Source organism: Phascolarctos cinereus, unplaced genomic scaffold (assembly GCF_003287225.1).
Source record: "Phascolarctos cinereus isolate Bilbo 61053 unplaced genomic scaffold, phaCin_HiC Scaffold_2;HRSCAF=192, whole genome shotgun sequence".
Taxonomy (NCBI): domain Eukaryota; kingdom Metazoa; phylum Chordata; class Mammalia; order Diprotodontia; family Phascolarctidae; genus Phascolarctos; species Phascolarctos cinereus.
This window is the reverse complement of record NW_027555625.1, coordinates 261,523,259-261,542,867: the sequence shown is the minus strand read 5'-3', so window position 1 is coordinate 261,542,867 and position 19,609 is coordinate 261,523,259. Positions and strand designations below refer to the sequence as shown.

The window sequence follows — 19,609 nt, the reverse complement described above, 5'->3', positions numbered from 1 at the left end:
CATGATTAACAACTGAATGATGATGTTAAGGAATCTAATCATAAAGAAATGGGCTTCTGCAGGTGTCAGTAGATGGGGATCAAGTGGATGTTGTTTTCTCACCAGTAGAGAATGCTTTGTGTAGACAAATCCAAACTCTTACCCAGTCCCCTTGAATCAAATGGCCTACATCTCTAAAATGTGTCCCAAATAGGGGTACAACCTATAGCCACAGCACCCAATGGTGGTTACTGACCTTCACAGTGATCACGCTGTCATGACCTTGATTTCATCAGTGCTATTCAGTGCCCTATTCCAACCACCTGAGCTAATCGGTCAGTTACTACAAACACTCAAACTCAGGGCATATGGACCATAGCCCTGTAAAGTGATTTTAGTACTAGCAAAGTATAGACCCCAAAGCATCCAAGGATCACAGATTAGACCTAGCTGTGATCTAGTCGAGGAGTTCCTAACCTTTATTTTGCCATGGACCTGTCTGGTAAAGTCTATGGACCTTTTCTCGGAATAATGTTTTTAACTGCATAAAATAAAATTCACAGATTACACAGTAAACCAATTACACTGAAATATAATTTTAAAATTTTTTTTTAATTCATAGACCACAGGTTAAGGACTCCTGATCTGGTCTAGCCTACTAACTTTCCAAACGGGTTATGGAAGCCCAAAGAAGTGACTTGCCCATGGTCACATAGTTAACTGGGACTCAAAACAAGGTTTTCTGAGTCTTTTGACTCTAAATCTAATATTATTGGCTTATGTTAGAGGCAGAAGGGGAAAATGGAAAGAGCATTGGACTTGGCATCAGGAAAGACCTGGATTTGAATCTTGCTTTCCCACTCTTAATAGGTAGGTGACCATGGGGCACAAATCTCTTAACTGCTCTAAGCCTCAGTTTCTTCACCTGTAAAATAGTAATAGTTCTTATCTCCCAGGGCCATTGTGAGGAACACATGAGATATTTGCCAAGCAATCTGCACTACATGTCAATGATTTAATGATTATTATAGCTGTGTTGAAGACCTTTCAGGTTTTAAAGTGCTACACAAATGTGAGCAGTAATTATTATTGTCCTTATTATTACACATTATGGGACTTTTAGGATCTAAGAAGACAAATGTGGTGTTTTGGCATTTTTTTTTCATGTGAATGGCAGGGTTGATATACATGTCATACTGGCATATACAACCAGTTGTAACAACTCCCACACTGCTACTGAAATCTGAAACGTTATCCACCTTTCACAAACATAAAGTCACAGACCGTGAAATCCTCCCATCTGGCAAGGAAGCCTGAGATAAAACCACTTCCACCACCAGTTCTAAAAATTATAATTCAACATCTGATTTGCATATTTGACTTGTGTGAGTGAGAAGAGGGAGGGGGTGTGTGTAAGAAAGACTGTTGGAAATGCTGTGTGACTGCAACCACAGGGGCTACTGATTTCCTAAAATGACAAAGTAGGGGAGGACAAGGTAGGGGAGGAAATACTTTCTGACAAGGAGACTTCAAGCATTTATAGTCGCACCTTTGCCATCAGTCTTTCCAGGATGCATTAACGTCTTCTTCTCACTACCATGATTGCATTTTAATAAGTCATTAGAGCAGAGTGAATGTCTTTAAAAGACTACATGTCTCACTTAGTGCCATTAAGACTGAGAGTGCAAATGAACTGCAGTGATCAGCATCTGAGGCTTATTAGACCAATCTGCAGTGAGCCCCAACTATTCTTCATTAAGCAAATGAGTGAACAAATATTTGGAGAAAAATCAGTAAACAACTAGATAATGGAATTGTGAGCAATATGTGAAAAGGGTGCAACATATAACAAGAAAACTTAATATCAATTTACTAAACCAAATTATAGCTTGGAAGACACATTAAACAAGTAGGGATGCAGTGCTTAGAAATCAATAGTACAGGGATGCTCCTAGGTAACAGCTGATGTTTCTATGTTTCTGAGCTACCACATGCTTTATACATTGTCTCACAGGTCTGAGAGATAGAAGTACCAATATTTTTAATCCACTTGGCAGATTAGCAAACCAAGGCTCAGGGGTAAAGTGACAGGTAGAGTAATACAAACAACTTTTCACATTTAGGTGACACTTTTAGGTGACTCTGTGAGATCATCTCAATATTTCAGAAGCTGGTACTGGAACTTAAGACAAGTGTAATGAAAATTAGAAAGGTTATAGTCCCACTGTACTCTGCCTTCATTAGACCTGATCTGTAGTACTGTGTTCAGCTCTGAGCACTACATTTGAAGACGAACAATGATAAGATGGGACATGCCCAGAGGAGGGCAAAAAGGATGGTGAATGGTGTACGTCATGAAAGGATCAGTTGTAAGAACTGGGCATGTTTACCCTGGAAGACACTCAGGACACGGGGAAAGCTACTTTCAAGTGTTGGAAGAGCTCTCAAGCGGAGGAGTGGATTAGGCATGTTTTGTTTGGATCCTCTGGACAGAACTAGTAGTGGCAACAGGAGGCAGTAGACACAAAGAGGCAAAGGTATGCTTGATAACAGAAAAAACTTCCCAGCTATTAGAGCCGTCCGGAAATGGAATGGTCTTCCTCAAGAGGCAGAGAGGAGTTTCCCACCTTCTTGGAGGTCTCCAAGCAGAGGCTGGATAACCATGTCAGGTATATTATGGTGAGGATGCTTTTCATACACAGGTTGGACTAGATAGCCACTGAGGTCCCTTCCAAGGCTCAGATTGCGTAATCTGTGCCCCTAAAGTCCTGAAAGAACCAGAAGACCCTCAAGAATGGGGTGTAGAACCTTTACAGACAACAAGGAAACCAATGGATATGAATCCTAGAGCACAGGAAGGCACACGAGGTTTTCAACCTGAATCCATCCACCCTGGAGGAGTTCAAAGCCCCACCACATTATGTCTGATCTTTGTGAACTTGGGAGGCCAAGATTCATGCTCTCAACTCACTTGCCTGTAAATGCAAATTTTCTGTGCCCCAGGTAGATAGTTGTAACTCGGACTCAGGACAACACTAGATTTAACAGCTTAAGAGATTCCTGCATTTAGTTAAATATTCTAATGAATAATAAATAGGAGAATTCAATCCCTTTACCAGGCTGTGTTTGCTACTAAAGGTAATGACAAAAATGCTCTAAACAGACTTTCCTCTTTACAACACAATTCTACTCAAATGAAACCCTAGGCAACTGACCATTAATGACTAAAGCACCAGCTCTGGATGTTACACTTAGCATTAACTGTGACAGCCACATAAGAGAATAAAGCACATGGACTTTATAAGAATACAAAGCGTTTTGTCTTAGAAATCTAATTTCAATTTTAAAATACACTGAAATTAAAAATCTGACAGGAAATTGGTTCTCAACTGAGACCAATTTTTCACATTGTCAGATCCTTATAGTTTTAGCCAAAAACCTTTTACTTACATAACCATGCCCTCACCAAAGCCTGGGGTTCTTTTCATGAGGGACAATCCTATGACTTGTATGTGTAAGGGGGTGTGACTCCTGATTGGCTGAAAAAATAAATGGGTATGATGCCACATACCTGAGTTAGGTGGCATGTTGGGCACACTGTTTGAGAGGACAAGTCAAGGCAGAGGCAGGGCAAGGACTTTTGAATGTTGGAATGGAGCCCCAGAGCTGCAGACATACAGGAAAGCCAGCCTCATATCCTGTCCTCTGACTTTCAGTGCTCAAAGCCCTATAGACTACTGAGAGGGGATTACCTTCAGTGAGATCATTTTCTCTCTCTCCTGTTTTGAGCTGAGGTATTATCTACTCAAGTGGTCTTTGGTGCATTCTTCTAATGTATAGAACTTCTCTCTGGTTTCTATTTCTTCTGGTTTTGATAAGGAGGTTCACTAGCTATTCATGATGGTCTTTTGTGTAACCAGAATTTATTGGGAAGAGGATGAGCTAGTAAGTGTAAATAAAGTAAGGCTACCCTCCCCCTTGAAACAAATCAGAAAGAGTGGCTCTTAAAAGCCCTGTACCCAGACTCATATCCCCAGACAAAGGATACTGAGAAATGGCAGATAGATATGCCTAGACTGATATCGTTCTTGGAGACAGATAAGATCACTTAATCCTGGATCCTGCCTGCCCCTCCTCCCAGCTAGGCTGTACATGGTACCAACTATACCACACCACACAACTCCTACTCTTTCCTAAATGGTGGGCTAAATCCCAGGTCATATATATGCATCCCATATGTATGTATGCATGTGTATATATCTGTGTGTATGTATGTATATACATGTATATATGCATCTAGGTGGTACAATGGATAGTGGGGTCAGTTTAAATCTGGCCTCAGAAACTTCTTAGCTATTTGACCCTGCACAAGTCATTTAACCCTGCTTGCCTCAGTTTCCTCATCTGTAAAATGAGCTAGAGAAGGAAATGGCAAGCCACTCCAGCATCTCTGCCAAAAAAAAAACCAAAAGGGATCACAAAGAGTTGGACATGACTGAAAAATGACTAACACACACACACACACACACACATACTATGCATGCCCAATACCACATCTTCAATATTTTCAAAAAGAACATGCATCATTGTTTACCTTTTTATAAGTATTTGAAGGCTTACAAAATATTTTTCTCACGGAAAACCTGAGGTAAGCAATGTACTATATTACCCATTTTTACAAATGAGCAAACTGAGGTTCAGAAAGTTTGAGGGACTTCCCTAGGGTCACAATGTTAACAAGTGTCAGAGTCAAGATTTGTCTCACACTACCATCATAGAATTTTGAAGCAGAAGGGGCATTCATCTAAATCAATATCCTCATTTTATGGATGAAGCAACTGAGGACCAGAGAAGTTTCTTCATCTCTGTTTGGCCAAGGTAGCAAGCCGCAGAGTTAGGATTTGCTCTTTCCACAGCACCAAGCAGATGGGTTCACAAGACATAGAAAAGGGGAAAGAAATGTTACAGTTACTTGGCTTATTGAATCTCTCTCTCTTCGACCTACCAGGTAGTCTGAACCAAATCTCTTCTTGACCAAGGGACTGTACTTTTTCTTAAAGGACTGCCCTGGAAAAGGTATTCCCATAATCCATCAATATCCTACTGCAGTAGGTACCAAATAGCTTTCTGTTGTTTCACCCATCAGCATGCTAATACCAAATCTCACTTTTTTTTCCTTCTACACAACCCAGGTAGAAATAAACCTCCTTTGTGATAAGTGGCTCTCTCTTTCCCAAACAGCCAAGGCTCCAGAAAGGAGGCACCTTGCCGGAAAAGAGAGTGCCTTGGGCTGGGAGTCAGAAGACCTGGCTCCTTTCTGGTCCTGGCAATGCCAGAGATTCTGTGCAATCTGGGGAAAGCACGCCCTTTCTCTGGATCTTGGTTTTCATATCTGTTAAATGAGGGAAATAGACAAGAAAGATTTCTAAGGTTCCTTCTAAATCTTCAGACTAATCATTCTGTCCTCAGGTTTTTGTTTTCGTTTTTGTAATTTTCCTTAATGGGATTTAGATATGTTTAGAGCTGGACAAGACCAACACGGCCATTTTAGAGATTAATAAACTGAGATCAGAGAGGCTTTGTAACTTGCCCAAAGTCACAAAGGCAGTAAGTCAAAGAGACACAATGTAAATCCAGGTCCTCTGACTTAAAATCCAGGGTTCTTGCCACTATACCACGGGGGCTCTTATAACATCAAAATATTGATAATTTTACTGTTGTTGTAAATAATCATAATAGAGAAGCAAGATGGTACAGTGGATAGAGAGTTTGCCTCAGATTCAGAAACGTCTGAATTCAAATCCCATCTTTAATGTGTTCCGGCCATGTGATTCTAGGGAGAAGTCATTTAACTACTCAGTGTCCAAGGACATACTGTACTATGACCATATTATACTACATATTTCAAAGCAGAATATCTACATTGATAGAGGAAGTTTCTTCACTAGGGATTCCTTACACCAATGAAAAGATAGTCTCAAAAAATCCTCCAATTATAATCGCAAGATTTGGAGCTAGAAGAGACTTTAGAGGTGCCATGTTCCAAGACCTTCATTTCAGAGATGCCTAGAAGTGGGACTGACATAAAGTCACTCAGTAAGTGGCAGAGGCACAATTCAAACCCATTCCAGTCTCACCCCTACTCCCATCTATCCACCAGCTGCCCAAGTGATCTTCCCAAAATGCAGATCTGACCACATAACTTTCTTTCCTCAAACTCCAATCCCTCCCTGTAACCATCCTATAGCCTATAACTCCTTATGAGTCCCTGCTTATCCTTCTAGTTTTCTTACACTTTACTCCACTTCAGGGATTTCACCTTCCAGCAACACTGGCCTTCTTACTGTTTCTCTCATACAACATTCCATCTCCTGACTCTGCCAGACACAGTGAACACTTAATAAATGCTTGTTGAGGCAGCTAGGTGGCGCAGTGGATAGAGCTCTCGCCTTGGAGTCAGGAGTACCTGAGTTCAAATCTAGCTTCAGACACTTGACATGTACTAGCTGTGTGACCCTGGGCAAGTCACTTAACTCCGACTGCCCTACCAAAAAAAACCAAAACCAAAATAAATAAATAAATAAATGCTTGTTAACTGACTTACTGACTAATAAAGGCAGTTAGATAAATATCCACTCTATGTAGAGCAACTTCCACCAAAGACACAGTCCACGACTTTGCTAGTGATGGGTAGCTAAAAGTCATTTCTCTTCTGCTACAATATATGTCATGCCAGTTTTCCTAAAGATCTGAAAAAACACAGAAAACAGTGGAAAGAAGCTATTGCCTGCAGCCACTATCAGCACTCAGTGTTCTACCTTAATCCCTAACTTCTGACCAGGATTAAAAATTAATTCTAACTCTCCCAAGGCATGGGGGAAGTGTCACTACAAGGATTTCTCAAAAGGCTGTGGTACTGAAATTAACCATTCCATTCCTACCTTTGACCCTGAACTAAACCTACAGCACAGGATAACTTTACCCTATGGACCAGACCAAAGGTGAACAAGGTTAACTCTCCCTATTCATCCTTCTCTCCCCATCACACACTCACCAAACCCCTTGAGATGAGTCCGAAAATAGGCCAATAAGGCAAGTGAAAAATGATTTATGAATCATAAGGGAAGGGGGAAAAAACTCCAATCAATATTTTATTACAAAACCCTGATTACTTGCACACCAAACATTCAGACAATAATTCAAACTCTGACAGCTCAAGTCTCTTTACCAGAGACTGTGGGAGCTCAGGAAGTGTACTGGGCATGTCTTACTAGATCTGAAATATAATACCCTTAATGTGACCCCTCAGAAAAACAGAGGGGAAGACAGCCAAGGAAGAAAAACTCCCAGAATCAACATTTCTGGCTCTTTCCATCCTAGGCAAAATCTGTACTGAGCTTTCGGGGGTAAGTTAGTGATAGGAGACTCAAATACACCAAGTGCAAATTGCCCAAAAACTCTTTGTCAGTGTAGCCAAGGGTTATTCGTAGAACATTGATGAGCACTTTCAATATGTGCAGAATTTTCTTAAAATGATTTTTGTTTGTTTAATTTGAACAAGCAAGAGCTCCCTGGAAAGAGCAGAGGCTCTAAAGTCAGGTGGCCTGGATTCAAGCCCTGCTTCTGATACTAACCGGTGTGATGTTGGGCAAGTAATTTAACCTCCCTAGGCCTGTTTCCTCATCTGTCATATGAGGAAGTTGGGCCAAATAACCTCTGAAGTCTGTTTCGACTTGGGATCTATAATCCAAGTTGGGGAGATACAAAGTTTAAATGCCTCACTGTCTGGTTAAGGGATGAGACAGAAACAAATGTGACTATAAAACACAAGACAATGTTAAGTCCAAACTGTGGAGAGTTTTAAGAATTCTCTGAGTTACCTCTGTGCTGAGGCCTGGCTAATCTTGTCAGCATAGTTCCAACTTTAGCATACAAATGTATATTGTGTAAAGAATGGCCTTCCCTACCAATCTGTCTCAATCAACAGGTTCCATCAATCAATCCAAAAGCATTCATTACAAACTTTCTTTGCTTCAGTTATTATGGTAGGCACAGGGAATAAAAATAAATAAATATATAAATACTGTATTCCCTAACCTCAAGAAGCTTACATTCTATTGGGCAAAACAACATGTATGCATAAGTAAATACAGCCCAGCATTTAAGCATCCCATAAGGCATTCCTGCCCTGTCTGGACTGATGTACTGAGTGGTCCAAATGAATCAAGCATTTAAGGCCTAGGGAGCCATGGAGGCCAATCAGTTAAGAACTGCTCCCAAAGAGTTAACCATGAGTCAGCAAAGGTTAGCACTGTCCCCCATCCAGGGCCTCTTGGAAAGCACCAGCTCTATGAGGAGCTTCTCCATTTGTAACCCAGTACTCTCTGCATTATCCATCTCCAACTCCTCCAGCCTTGGAGAGGTAAAGGGGGGTGGGGGAGGTCTACCACAGTGAAGTAGAACAAGAACAAAGAGCAGTAGTAAAGTCAGCAGACACTAGACAATGAGTCAATACCTCACTGCCCAGCCAGTATGAAAGAGCTAGATGTAACATTTCCAGAGAGTCCATGCCAGCAAGGCCACCCTCTCCATAGGAAAGAAACCACTGAAGTCCAGAAATTGGAAAGCTCAGCAGAAATAATCCAAAGTGAGAAATAATCCCCAAAATGTCAAACACAGGGATGATAGAATTTGAGAAGTTACCATGGGTCAGTCTACCAATCAACAAGCATCTATTAAGTGCATACTACCTGTGCCAGGCACTGAGCTAAGTGCTGAGGATACAAAAACAAAAGAAGGTCCTGACTTTCAGAGAGATTACAATTCAATTTTAAATGAATTAATGAAGCTACACAGGAAAGAGATGACTGAATGCACTCCCTGAAGGCAAAGACCATATCTTTTTATTTTTTGGTAAGGCAATCAGTGTTAAGTGACCTGCCCAGGGTCACACAGCTAGTAAGAATTAAGTGTCTGAGGCTGGATTTGAACTCAAGTCCTCCTGACCCCAAGGCCAGAGCTCTATTCACTGCGCCACCTAGCTGCTCCAAGACCATATCTTTTTAATTCACTTCCTTTCAGGGTCTTCCTTGCACAGGAGCTAACATATGATGCTATGATCTTAATGCACATAGTAGGTGTTCAATAGTTACTTAAGTGAAGAGGAACTGGAAAACATCCTGATGCACACATAGACACAGACACAGACAAACATAATCCAGAATAACGCGTAGCATCATCTTTACAGTAACCAACCCTTTTCCCCAACTCTCTATCACCACTGCCTTCTTGGTTAAAATCTTCTTAAGACAGGGAGAGAATTAAGTACCATGGTCAAAGAAGCAAAACAGACGAGAATTCTAAAAGACTTTTCAGGAGTTGAATGCAGAAGCATTAAATATCTTACTGGAAAAAGTGAAAAGTCTTAAGTAAGGACGACAAAGGACAACTGACACTCCCTTCCCTTAATGACACCTTGTAGTGACTATGTATGTTAATACTCAAGTCAATAGTTTGGGAGGTGATTCACCTCTTCTCTTCCGTCACCAAGCAGGCAGACTACTATTTTTAGCTTTTCAAATATCTCAGATAACTTTCCCTATGGAAAATTAATATTAATAATCCCTGCACATAAGGACCTGCCAGAGCTCTCCCCCAAACCCTTCCAAATAATGACTCTAAAAAAATTCTAGAGTGGCAGAACCCATAAAAAGATGGAGCGAAATAATTTTCTAGACCAAGACAACTTAGAAGGTCGGCAGGAAAGGTCTGGTACACCAGGGTGAAAGAGGAGCATAGTCCAGTGCATGCCATGCCAGCAAAGACAGGACCTCAGCGAACCAGTAGCAGGTCTTGTGGCAACCAAATCAATGGTGGCAATGGCATTTTCCAGGCCTCTTGACCCACAGTTGGCAAGGGAATTAGACAATGGGTCAGAAGGAGATTTACAGGGGTCCCTTTGCTGGCAACAGGAGCAGGATTCTGTTGCATTGCCTATACTTGGATCTGGGTTGCAGTCCTGGGTCTTAGTCCCAGGGCAAGGAGGAGCACTAGCACAGCAGAGCTTGTGACCACAAGGAAGCAGGGACCTTGGTCATAGTTCCAGGCTTGAAAAGAGTGCTTGTGGTCACTCACAAACCAACACAGAGTACAAGAGAGTAGTAAACATACTTCTCCTTAGATCATACCACCTTGGAAGATTCAAAAACTTACAGGTCCTGAGAATTATCTCTGAAAAACAGCTACACAAAAAATCTGAAGCTTGAGACAGTGCACCCTCCACCCTAAGAAGCAGAGCCCCACTTTAGCACAGAGATAAAAGTCGAGAAATAGGCTGGAAAATGAGCAAATAACAGAAAAACATTCTGACCATAGGAAGTTACTATGGTGACAAGGAAGATTAAAACACACACTCAGAAGAGGACTATAAAGTCAAAATTCCTGCATCCAAAGTCTCAAAGAAAAATATGAATTGCTCCCAGGCCGTGGAAGAGCTCAAAAAGGATTTAAAAAATCAAGTAAGAGAGGTAGAGGAAAAATTGGGAAGAGAAAAAAGAATGATGCAAGAAAATCATGAAAAAAGCGTCAACAGCTTGGTAAAGGAGACACACACACACACACACACACACACACACAAACTGAAGAAAATTAACACCTTAAAAAACAAAATAAGCCAAATGGTAAAAGAGGCACAAAAATTCAGTGAAGAGAAGAATGCCTTGAAAAGCAGAACTGGCCAAATGTGAAGACATACAAAAGCTCACTGAAGAAAATAATTCCTTAAAAGTTAGAATTGGGCAAGTAGAGACTAACGAATGTATGAGACATCAAGAAACAATCAAACAAAATCGAAAGAATGAAAAAAGTAGAAGAAAATATGAAATATCTCATTGGAAAAACAAATGACCTGGAAAATAGATCTAAGAGAGAATTTTAAAATTATTGGACTACCTGAAAGTCATGTTAAAAAAAAAAAAAACCTAGACATCATCTTTCAAGAAATTACCAAGGAAAACTGCCCTGATAGTCTAGAACCAGAGGGTAAAATAGAAATTGAAAGAATCCACTGATCACTTGCTGAAAGAGATCTGAAAATGAAAAGGAATATTATAGTCAAATTCCAGGCTTTCCAGAACAAGATGAAAATACTACAAGCAGCCAAAAAGAAACAATTCAAATATCATGGAGCCACAGTCAGGATAACAATTCTTTCTCTAGAGATGGACAGCACTTTTCATCATAAATCCTACAGAATTGTCTTGGGTCATTGTATTGTATTGCTGAGAATAGCTAAGTTATTCACAGTAGATCATCATACAATGTTGCTGTTACACAAGATTTAGTAGTTTCTATATTAAAGGGCCTGGAATATGATATTCTGGAGGGCAAAAGAGCTAGGATTTACAACCAAAAATCACCTACCCAGCAAAATTGAGTATAATACTTCAGGGGGAGAAAATGGACATTCAATGTAATAAAGGACTTTCAAGTATTCCTGATGAAAAGGCCAAAGCTGAATAGAGCATTTGACTTTCAAATACAGGACTCAAGAGACACATAAAAAGGTAAAGAAGAAAGAGAAATCATAAGGGATGTGATACGGTTAAACTGTTTATATTCCTACATGGGAAAATGATATTTACAGCTCCTAAAAACTTTCTCCTTAATAGGGCAGTTAGAAGGCACATACAGAGAAAGCAGAGGTGGAAGTTGAATGCGATGGTATAATTATCTAAAAAATTAAAATTAAGGGATGAGAAAGAAGAATGCAGTGGGAGAAGGGGAAAGTGGGAGGGAGAATGGGATAAATTATCTGACATAAAAGAGGCCTGAAAAAGATTTTAGAGCGGAATGGGAAATGAGGGAAGCAGGAAGGGGAGCACACAAACTTTACTCTCATCAGACTTGGCTCAAAGAGGGGATAATATACACACTCAGTTGTGTGTAGAAATCTATCTTACCATACAGGAGAGTAGGAAGGAAAGGGGATAGGAGAAGTGGGGGAGGAGAGAGCTGATAGAAGGGAGGGCAATTTGAAGGAGATAAATATCAGAAGCAAAACACTTCTGAAAATGGACAGGGTAAAAGGAGAAACAGAGAGTAGAATAAATGGGGAAAATAGGATGGTGGAAAACACATAGTTGGTAATCATTACTGTGGAAAAAAAATTTATAGTGAGTGTCTCTGATAAACACTTCATTTCTCAAACATATGGAAAACTCAGTGACATTCATAGAAATAAGAGCCATTTCTCAATTGGTAAATGGTCAAAGAAGCTATCTATAGTTATATAAAATATACTCTAAGTCATTATTGATGAGAGAAATGCAAATTAAAACAACTCTGAGCCACTATCTCACACCTGTCAGATGGGCTAATATGACAGAAAAGGAAAATGACAAATGTTGGAGGGGATATGGGAAAATTAAAACACTAATGTACTATTGATGAAGTTGTATACTGATTCAACTATTCTGGAAAGCAATTTGGAACTATGCCCAAAGGGCTATAAAACATGCATACCCTTTCACCAAGCAATACCACTACTAGGTCTGTATCCCAAAGAGATATAAAAAAAAAAAAAGAAAGTACAAAAAAGGTATGCAGAAATATTTATAGCAGCTCTTTTAGTGGTAGCAAAGAACTGGAAGTTGAGGGAATGTCCATCAATTGGGGAATGGCTGAATAAGCTGTTATATATGATTGTGATGCAATACTATTGTGCTTTGAGAAATGATGAGCAGGGGGCAGCTAGGTAGCGCAGACAATAGAGCACCGGCCCTGAAGTCAGGAGGACCTGAGTTCAAATGCGGTCTCAGACCAAACACTTGACACTTACAAGCTGTGTGACCCTGGGCAAGTCACTTAACCCCAATTGCCTAAAAAGAAAAGAGAGAGAGAAAGAAATGATGAGTATAATGCTCTCAGAAAAACATAGAAAGGCTTATTTGAACTGATGCAAAGAGAAATAAGTAGAACCAGGAGAATATTGTGAACAGTAACAGCAATATTGTATGATGATCTACTTTGAATAACTTAGCTATTCTCAGCAATATAATACAATGATCCAAGACAATTCTGTAGGATTTATGATGAAAGGTGCTGTCCATCTCCAGAGAAAGAACTGGTAGAGCATGAATGCAGATCAAAGATACTTTTTCTTTGCCTTCTTTATTTTTCTTGGGTTTTTTTTTTGGTCTGTGTTTTCTTTCACAGAATGAGTTACACAGAAATGTGTTTTGCATGACTACACATGTATAACCTATGTCAAATTGCTTGCCTTCTCAATGGGGGGGAAGGGAGGGAGGAAGAGAAATTGGAACTCAAAATTGAAAAAAAAATGTTAAAATTGTTTTTACATATAATTGGGGGAAATAAAACATCAAATAAGAAAAAAAAATAATCCCTGCCCCTACAAGGAAGAGGCTCTGAGCCCCATTTGCCCCAGCAGCCCAAAGGAGAACAGCTACCACAGACACCAAGAATGGGGCTGCCTACTCAACCACAGCAGGGGTCTTACAGTAGATTCAGTTCTCCAGCCAGCCAGGCTTCCAAAGGAGACTGGCTCTCTGTCTCAACTACCTAAGCAACAGAGGCTTCACAATGGAACCAGTCTGCTCTTTTCACTGTCCACCTGTCTCTCAATTCCCAGGCAAACCCTACTCCCAGGTGTTGTTTCCATTTAGTATGTTGGACCCAGATCTCACAAATCTTAAAGGATAAAAAAATAAAATAATACAAAAGCCCCTGGCTATTCAATAGGCAGCCTGTCTGGTATATACACACACACACACACACACACACACGTGTGTGTGTGTGTGTATGCACATATATACACATACATACATACATACATATATGTATATATGTATATATATGTGTGTGTATATATGTATATATGTACACACACACACATATACGCTCAAATACTCTAAAGAGACCTCTGACTGCTGGAACTTCTGCTTTCAGGAAGGCCAGTAACAGAGTTTCCTGTGCGGATAAATGCCCTAGCTGAAACATCTGTTTGCAACTTCAGCACCTGTTCTAACACACTTATGGAGCCACCCAAATGAAAAGAAAGGAATGGGGGGAGGGGGAAGAAATAGGAGGGGAAGAAGGGGGTAGGGGAGAGGTGCGAAGAAGTAGGGAGAGCGGTAGGGAGGAGAGAATCTTCCCTTCCCCCTCTTTAAAATATAATTTAAAAATCTGTGCAGAATTATTATATTTCCTTTCCAGGCTTCTCCTCTAAATCCCATTCTATTCTTAGTTAATTCCCTTAGAATTTTAGACTCTCAGCAGAGCTAAAAGGGACCATAGAGGTCAACTAATCCAATCAAGGCCCACTCAGCAAGCGGCTAGCCACAGACTATGTTAGGGACAGAATCAGGAGAGAGCAAGCTTGGTACAGTGGATGGCATGTTGGATTTAGAGTCAGCCACATACTACCCTTGATCCCTTACCAAACCACTTAATCCCTGTAGGCCTTAGTTATCTCATCTGTGAAGTGGGGAAGGTAAGGTAAGGTTGGATTAAATAACCTTTAAGGTCTCAGCTCTAAACTTATAATACAGGACTACCTAGGGAACCCAGATGTCTTGATTTTATAATAATTTTCTCCTCTTACTCACAAGAAAAGCACCTACTTACCTCAAAGGTGCACCATATGTAGAGGCAGATGAAGTTAATAGGGTTTTTAAAGATTTGGCCAGCTTCTTGTCTTTAACCAGGTGGGAGTCTAAGGAGGTAATGAACTGACCTGAATCTTCCCTTCATTGTGGGGGGTGGGGGTGAGGAGGAGACTTACAGCCCAAGCAAGGAACCCGAGTATTTATCCCTATCTTCCACGGTCCTGAACTCATGCATTGCATGGAGGCAGTTAAATATGGCCAGCAGATGAAGAACATAATTTTATTTTTCCTGTTTTTTGGTTTTCAAATAGGATCTTCTTCCGAAGAAGCCAAGAAGCACTAACAACAATACCTAAGAACTCAACAATGACTTCCCCATTGAAGTGGAGCCACAGAGCAATTCCCTCCATTCCCCACTCCCCTCACCACCACACGCACCCCTGAGTCTCAGAGCTGGCCTTCTTTCAAATTCTACTTGGAAGTGCTAACCACAGATTGAAAAACACACAAAAACCTGACCAAACAAACATCAAGAAGACGGAAAGTTGGATTTGGGAGCTGCCTATTGCCAGGAGTGCAGTGGTGGTGGGTGGCGGGATATTTCAGGTTTTGTTTCTTCCAATGGTACCAGAACAGGGCCCCACATTCACTGCCATGTTATTGTCCATTAACTCTTAGGATTGTAGGACCTAGAGCTGCAAGAGCCCTTCAAGATCACCTCGTGCAACGTCTTCATTTTAGAAGGAAGGAAGGAAATAGAGGACAAGAGAGGCTAAGTGATTCCCAAACATTAAGTAAGTTAGTTAATTAAGAAAGACTCAGATCTGGGTTTCACACCTAGGTCCTCTGACTCCAAATCTAGTGGGGGTTATTTTCCCCCATTATGCCAAGTTAACTCTTAGATTTGCAACAGAGATCTCACACATGTCTGCATTCATGCAGAAAGAGAGATTACAACAGGAGATATTTAGGCTAAAAATACAAGAGAACTTCCTTGTTGAAAAGGTTAGTACAATGGAATTTTACTACCAAGTCAGAATGTAGCACTGGGTTTTTAAGGGGCATGAGGGGATGTCAACATCATCATCATCATCATCATCACTAACATTTATATAGCACTTACTATGGTCCAGGCACTGTGCCAAGCTCTTTAGAAATATTTCATTTGATCCTTATAATAGCCCTGGGAGGTAGGTGCTATTATTATCCCCATTTTTCAGATGAGGAAACTTAGGCAAACAGAGGTTAAGTGACTTGCCCAGGGTCACGTAGCTACTGAGCATCCAAGGCTGGACAGTAGTATCCTGACGCCAGGCCCAGCGCTCTATCCACTGTGCCACCTTGCTGCCTCAACAGCAAAGACTGCTGGACTCAACACCAGAGGACCTGGGTTCAAATCCCAGTTCTGTTACTTATATTGTCTTCGATAAGTCATTTCTCTCCTCTGGGCCCCAGTTCCCTCACCTGTTCAAAGGAGAGAAGTAGGGATCACAATCAATCATCTCTAAGGTCCCCTTCAATTCTAAATTCTGTGGAAAGAGTACTAGATTTGAAATCAGAAGACTTGGATTCAAATTCTGTCTCTGTTTTATTTAATATCCTTGGACAAGGCACTTAGCCTCACTGGTCCTCATTTATAAAAACATGGGAAATGAGCTAGATGGTCCCTTTCAGTTCTGAACTTATGATCCCATGTGCTTTCTGGGGCAGTTCTGGTACAGTCCATCCAGAGATGAAGGGGATGACATGACTCATTAAGTCTCTTCTTGCCTCAGAATTGCATTATGTTAGAATCTTGTCACAACCCGTCTATCAATCCCATCTCTGGGACAAACAGAAGCCTGCCATCACTTGTAGCAGTCTTCCTTCCCATCAGGACACCTCGGGAACAAGACTGCAGATGAGATAACACATGCAGCCATTGACCACAGAGGGCGGGGCTCGCTCAGGCTGCACTGAAATCCTCTCCAATGCCAGAACCAAATCATTGCAAATTATTGAAAATGAGTAACTAACATTTGCAAACCTCTTAGCCACACAGTTGGCTGGTCATAGGATGAGACTTTAATCCATATTTATGTACATCTTACATCATTACATTTGGCTGCAGCAAATTCAAAACAAAATGAAATTATATACTGTATACTCTGAATGTTAACTGCAGGCCAAAAAATGTACTTGGCCGAGGTTTTCTGTCTTCTCAGTATAGTTATTCTAAATAATAAGCTTTTTTTTCTTTTAAGGCCTTTTCTCCAAAGCAGACATAACCTCCTGCTGGTGACATTGCATGACAGGCCCGCCATTTGCTACCACAAAGAGGAAAGTTGAAGGGGGAGGTCCAAATCTGTTTTAAATCAAGACTATTTGTGATGATGAGAACCGGTTGTGGAAAATAGGGGAAGCATGATTCCATTCAACTTGTAGTCTGGTGCAGCTCCCAACAGATGTGCAGATGAGGACCCAGCACATTCACACCTCCCTCCTGAGGTCAGCCAGTGAGCTAAGGGGCTCCCACCTACACAGCAATTCCATTCCACCAACATTTACGTTGTTGTTGTTATTGTTGTTGCTGTCATTGTTGGTGTCCATTCGTTTTCAGCCGTGTCCAACTCTCCATGACCCCATTTGGAGTTTTCTTGGCAAAGATACTGGAGCAGTTTGCCATTTCCTTCTCCAGCTCATTTTACAGATGAGGAAACTGAGGCAAACAGGGTTAAGTGACTCTGCCAGGGTCACACAACTAGTAAGTGTCAGATTTAAACTCAGGATGATGTGTCTTTTGACACCAGGCCCAACACTCATCCACTTTGCCACATAGCACTTACTAATGAAGCACCAACCCTGGGTAGGACCTGTGGTCAGCACTGAGGGTACAAGGATGAAATAAGCCCAGCCCCTCCTCTCAAATAGCTCACAAGTTATTAGAGTAATAAAACAAATACACACATAAATATAATACAAGAGCTTAGGAAATGTCCAAAGTGATAGCAACGATTTAAGGAGGGGCACATTATAACACTATAGATTTGGAGCTGGAAAGGTTCTCAGAGGTATAGAGAGGTTAACTGACTTGCCCATGGTCACAGAGCTAGTAAGTATCAGAAGCAGAACTCAAGCCCAGGTCCTTCTGCCTCTAAGTTCATATTTATCCACTACAACAAGCTGTCTCATCATTTAAAGATGGGGGCATAGGCATCAGGGAAAGTTTTATGTAAAGGTGAGCCCTGAGCTGGGACTAGAAGAAAGAAAAGGATTCCAATGATTGGAAAAGTAGAGGCTGATTATTCCAGGCATGAAAGCCAATATGCAGCAAAGAAGAGAGGTCTGAGAAGACAGGATGAGGAAGTGGTGTGTAGCCCATTAGCTTAAATATGCAATTTGTGAAAGGAAGTCATGGCAGATAAGCTTGAAAAGGTAAGTTGGAACCAGATCATGGAGAGCTTTGAATAACAAGGTGAAGAGTTTTTATTTTATTCAGTAAGTAATCTGAATCCGTTGAAAGAAGAGAAGTTCCACCTAAGAAACAACTTTCAAGAGTTAAGTGTTAAACACCGAATTAAGATCCCATGAAGTGCTTGAGACTTCATCTATAAAGACCTCGCAGACCACAGCAGACTTGTACGGGATGGTTTGAACTAAAATCTATGCTACTGTGATGCTGAGCAGCACTGTAATATGAAGTCTCTCAGCATACTGGCCTTGCAACATTCATAGCTGCAAATAACAAAAATCCTTTTGCATTTCATAAATCACATATTCATAAAGCAGATTCCCTCAAACAGGCTAGTCTCTGATAATGGTCTAAAAATAAATTAGGCAATAAATATCTTATAATACTTCCCATCAGCCAGTGGAAATTCTCTCTTCAGGTAATGAGAAAAGTGGGTGCTTTCTTACAGTAGGTGACTCAGAGCTTGAGAAAATGTAAAGTAAATGCATGGATTCTTAAGAGTACCGAGTGACTTACGAATGCCTGAATTACAGGCAGCATAAAAACTTGTTCTGTGCTTGAAGACTCTGGTCCCAGGACCCATCAAAGAGCTATTACAACCCTGATACCGCACCATCAATTTAAAATGAGCAATATCAACCATGTCATGTTTTCCAGTGATGCCTAAGCCTTTCCATAACTTGGGGCTTCCCACTCATGATGAACTTCCAAATCAGCCTTCTGTCTCCTAATCATTTTCCTGCTAAGGGCAAAAGCGTCTGAAGGACAGCTCTGGAAGTCACTGTTTCAAGAGAACTGAGATACTGTGCATCGCGTTCTAGTTTATCCTCAAGACGTCTCAGTAATGTTGACCTTGGTCAACCAATCAGTCAGTTGACAAGCATTTATTAAGTTTTTACTATATGCCACATACTGTGCTGAGCACTAGGGATATAAAGAAAGGCCAGACACAGTCCCTACCCTCACAAGAAGCTTACAGTCTAATTGAGGAGACATCACATAAATGTATAGGCACGTACAAAATATATACAGAGTAGATGGAAAGTAATCTCAGAGTGGAAGGCAGGAACAGCTGGAAGGACCAGGAAAGGCCTCTTGCAGAAGGTGCACTTTGCACCGAGTCTTGAAGGAAGCCAAATTTGAGATTGGAATAAATGCCCCTCCCCTTTTTTTCCTACTCACCATCAGCTGTCAACAAAGCCCTAAATTTCAACTCAAAGCCACCAAGGACCCAGCCCTATCATAATGCACATGCATAGACTCATTCTAAATTATTATATTATAAATATATTGGTAATGTTGTTTGGATACCACAGATACTTCCCAACAAGCAATAATCACTTTATGGATTATATTACCTAAAAAAAAATTAGTTTACTAATTAACAGGAAGGAGGAATGCATCCTGTAACTTTGAAAGTAAAGTGTCAACATTAACCAAGGTAATTAACCAGAGTTTTGTTGCCTCTTCACGGTGAATTTGTTGACATCGCAGTCATCATATATTTTTGGGGGGCTCTTTTTTCCCCTCTTCATTACTCCATACAAGTCTT

At 40.8% G+C, this 19,609-nt stretch overlaps 1 protein-coding gene across 6 annotated transcripts in view; it reads right to left on the bottom strand.

Moving 5' to 3' along the window:
- Positions 1–19,609, bottom strand: part of VAV2 (vav guanine nucleotide exchange factor 2) — a 456,873-nt gene that overhangs the window by 344,932 nt on the left and 92,332 nt on the right. The gene's annotated exons all lie outside the window — the stretch shown is intronic.